General features: G+C 47.1%; 1 long non-coding RNA gene across 1 annotated transcript; it reads right to left on the bottom strand.

The window, feature by feature from the left end:
- Positions 1–1371: 1371 nt before the first annotated feature.
- On the bottom strand, positions 1372–3792 carry LOC125531437. Its single transcript, XR_007293227.1, has 4 exons — positions 3564–3792; positions 2696–3207; positions 2330–2617; positions 1372–2241 (listed from the first exon to the last, which is right to left on the bottom strand). It is a non-coding gene; the product is annotated as an uncharacterized LOC125531437 (long non-coding RNA).
- Positions 3793–4510: the final 718 nt, after the last annotated feature.

Here is a 4510-nt window from a genome sequence, read left to right as displayed (position 1 = left end):
GCCCGCCATGCCGGAGACGACCCGACGTCGGTGGAGACGAGCTTGGATGGCGGAGGGGAGTGGAGTGAAGTGACTAGAGTTTGGTCCGAGAGCGGATGGAGAGGAATATATGTGGGCCAGCGTGGGCCGTGTCTGACATGACAGGCGTGCCGGTCACGTCCGAGGGTCCCATATCCGCCCCATATTTAAACTAAATATGAAGGGTGCCAGTCAACCCAGACGTTTAAGAGCCGTTTGAGATGCCCGTATGAGTCAAGATTTGAGACACCCGGCTGTAGATGCTCTAATAGTCCGCATTGGAAATGTCCTACGAAGGAGGGTGTCAAAGGGTCCAAAAAAGGCTAGTGTCGTCGACAATATTGGGACTTATGCAAGCGCAGCATCGGCTCACCGATTTGTATCATTTTCAACGAAATTTGGTCGTATGGCTTCATGATCAAGCGGGAGACATTTTATATGTGCAACTAAACTTACATGCTGAAATGTTTGCGCGCGCTGCATAGCCGGTATGGAAGTTCGGTGAGAGCTGGTTACATGAGGAACCCCCAATATACATTTGTCATCAGATATTTAGTGGGCAGGGTTATGCCAGGCAATGGAGAAGCTGGACTGGACACCTACTCCACAAGAGTCCCTCCAGCATTGGCTTTGCAGTAAATAAGGGTTACCCACCACGAAAATTCGTTGGCGTGCCCGAGCTCGCCTGCTCACGGTATCGGTGGGCGTCGAATGCCGTGGGGATGTGGACAGTGCGTGGTATTTTAGGACGTAGAAAACGGGTAATTTAATGAGACGCATGGAAGGGGTTGGAGACGACGTTTCTACTGTGAGGACGACTGCCATCCAAGTAACAGCGGCGGCGTTATTGCCCTGTAGCAACGTGTACTGGAGGTTCAGACGGCGGTCGTAACGCGAGCCGTTGGATCATTGCACAAGATTTGGGCGCTTTGCGGGTGGGTTGTCACCATCGACGGCGGCGTCTGCTTGCACACAAGGTTGGTCATGGATTCCGCGTAGCTACCCGTATCGGAGCAGTTGTCACCGCTGGCGGAACCTCCATTCTCTGGATCGTATTCTCCGACTTCTTCCAAGTTCCAACGCTGCAAAACGGGAATGCACTTCAGCCTCTCCCTCTCAAGCTTCATCCGCCACCGACGCGCCGTCGGCCCTGCCTTCCACCGAGTCCTGCGAGGATCCAGCCGAGGTTTATGGATCCATGGTTTCCGTTTCACTCTCACACTGTATTGTATTACTCGTGCCAGCACGCACCGCTGCACCAATTCATCTGAATTTCATCTCACAGAATACATCATACTAGATTTAGGTATGAATCAACAAAGGCAGCAAAATATAAACAGAATTCAGTAGCCAAGTCACAAACTCAAAAATTATTTTTTCCGTTCTCACAATAATAAACATGGGTACCACACTGACAAGTTTCAGCAACTACATCATGCAGTACTTATCAAACACTTATTATAAGACAACTGCGGTTTGAGTTAAACGGTTACATAACGTTGAGCAGCTTAGAACAAAAACACTGAGTAAAATCAAATCACTCGCACATTGCATTTTGCTCTAAGGTAGCATTTGCAACAACATGGAGTACGACCTTAAGGTTGTTGCAGGTGTTCTTCCTGTGACCACTGACGCCACAGTTCGAGCATTTTCCCTCTTTCCTTTCTTTCTGAAGGTCACCTCTTTTCAGGCATGTCATGCTCTTGTGCCCTTGTTCTCGACATATACTACAAAAGCGAGTTCGCTTACTTGTCCCGCACCCAGTTCCAGCTTGTGCATTTGTGGCTGAGGTGTTCCTCGTGCTCTTTGCACCATGATCATCACATGACGGTTTATCCCTGCTGCTGGTTGGTTGACCAGGCTTTCGTTTCCAGCCTGGAGCTTTTAGTCCGATGAAATTACCGATTGTGCTACCTTCTGCGTCACTCCCACATCCGCTGTGAGTTGCGCATAGTGAAAGCGGCTATAGGAGTCAATGTATCCATTGCTGTCTTGAGGATATTCATGGCACAATTTATACGCTTCTGTGTTTGCATCCCCAAGTCGTACAACTTCAAGAGCATGGGTGTACAAATTTGAGTGCCTACAAGTTACTGAATTCAAAGAGATGTTGTCCCTCCGAAGATGTGATAGGTGGTTGGGGAGTACATCCCTTGCGTCTTTTGTCCACCCTTTCAGAATATGTTTTGTCAGTATACAGTCTATGCTGAGGGAATCGTGGACCTGCAAGTTATTTAGTTGTTAAGTTAGTTTTTTGTCTCCGCAATAGAATCTTGAATTTGAAGGCAAAATACGTTTTAAATCTCAGTACCTTAACTGAATGGCAGCATAGCAAACCCGTGTGCTCAAAATTAGCACACTCACACTTCAGTTCTTTCCCTTCTTCGGCAACTTTTACTTTGTAGACAACCCTGCACCACTTCTCATATTTCTCGGGATGATATCGTCTTACGAAATAGGTTTTGCCCTTGGTGGTCTCCTCCACCTTGTACTGCATAGATTCATATATTACTTCGCCAAATTTTTCAAACATAGCTCAGGTGTAGATTTCACTCGCGTGTAACTCGAGTGGCACGGTCATTTCCATAACTGGGGATGTCTGCACGCAGGGGAGATGCATTAGTAATATCACATGTATTTCGCATTGAAAGTATAAGAATAACTTTAGCAATCTTACTATCTTTGTACGCCTCTCTTCGTAGTTCTCACTTGCTTCCCTGTCGAAGAGAAGTCTCATGTATTGCCAGACGAATAGATGCATCGGGTAACTTGCTGGGAGTCTGGGACGTAACCCTTCAACATATGGTTGGCACTCTCACTGTGTTGGGTACTTGACATCTTTGCCCAGAATTTTCCATTGAAGTGTGGCTTTGCCCACTTCTCCCTTGTTTCGTAGATATGCGTTAAATAAGTATGCTTATGTAAACCATGGGCTTCTATCAGTTCTTTCCATGTCATCTCGAATTCGTCTACGTCAACATGTGCTGGATTATTTTATGGAGTTCGGATATGAACTTGCTCCGTTTTGTGTAATATGGACCAAGTTGTTCCTTTGCATTCTTCAGCACATGCCATTTGCACCAACGGTGTGTTGTGTCTGGCATCACTTTTTCCAACGCAAACTCCATTGTTGTGCATTGATTTGCAAAATGGAGTTCATCATTCAGTAGTTTTACTGAATTGGGTGTTCTAAAAAAGATAGAACATCATTCCATGTACGGTAATAACGATGCGAAATATAGACACTAGTTGTCTCGAGAGAGAGACCATGTCAAGTTCCTTTGTGTCTGATTGCGAAGATATTTGGAATTTTAAATTTTTGCACATATTTTTTTTGTTTCTTTACCTGTGAGCACTGAATTTTTTAGTAATACATAGTCAAAATTCTTTAGTAATACATAGTCAAAATTCTTTTGCTTAGTTCACTGAATTTTTGTTTTAAATCTGCTCCTACATGCCATGCCCGCGCCTCACATCAGACAAGCTCCAAAACACAATTGAAGTTATATTTTGATCTACGGGGGTATTGGTTGAAATGCACATACCTCTTGGTGCAGCCAGGGGCTTGGGGGTCATCTTTGCCAATTGACTGCTCTAAGTTCGGCACTGACAGGGTCAGGGTCGCTCCCTCACAAGTACTGTGTAAATCCACTTCCACTGTCAACATTGTGTCACCCGCATCGCCCATGCTGGACTCGGAGGGTGTACAGTCCAGAGGATCAGTAGGTTCGATGCGCATCATGGAGTTGCCGCCGGCTAGATCCGGCAGGGAAAACCTATGGACAAACAAGACAGCGCATTTATAGGCTGCTCTGCTACGCACACCGCCCACAAATACAGAGGATACAGCCATGGCAGCGAACAAATCTGCCGACTCCCGCCTCCGCCGTCGCCGGACAATACTTCGGTGCCTTAAGGGACCTGCCTTTGGGTCACTGACATACGGACCCAACAAATAGCTGGTCCACATGTCAGTGACCCAAAAGCAGGTGCCTTAAAGGCACCGAAGCTGCGTCCGCCGTCGCCATAGCCTCAAGCTCCTGGAGAACTGTTGCGCGCGGCGGCCCAAGTGATATACTTGTTTTTCTTTTCTTTACGCTTGGAGTAAAGACGTGGGTGGTTGGGGCCAGGGAGCGAATCCACGCCGTCAACTTTGGACGTTCGTCGCACAAGAACAGCGTTACTTTTTGCCTGTATCTGTACCGTTCGCCTTACGTGATGTACCGACAGAACAAACAAAGGGGAGCCGTGAAGATAACTCCCCTTTTAACGACGTTGCTCCTGTACGTCACTGTTCATTCGCCGTATGCGCTATCTCCATATGATCATATTGATTGATCGGACGCACGCGGAGCTGTCTCATTGGCACGCCTTCCAGGAGCATGCGAGCCCGTCCTCTCTATCGCCGTTCTCCAACTATAACTAGAAAGGACCTCCACACGGAGTGAGGCATTTTGGCTTCTAGGAGCATCTGCACCTGCGCTGAATAAAA

Source organism: Triticum urartu, unplaced genomic scaffold, assembly GCF_003073215.2.
Source record: "Triticum urartu cultivar G1812 unplaced genomic scaffold, Tu2.1 TuUngrouped_contig_7092, whole genome shotgun sequence".
In the NCBI taxonomy this organism is placed as follows: domain Eukaryota; kingdom Viridiplantae; phylum Streptophyta; class Magnoliopsida; order Poales; family Poaceae; genus Triticum; species Triticum urartu.
The sequence above is the reverse complement of the archived record's forward strand: the minus strand, read 5'-3'. Positions and strand labels throughout refer to the sequence as shown.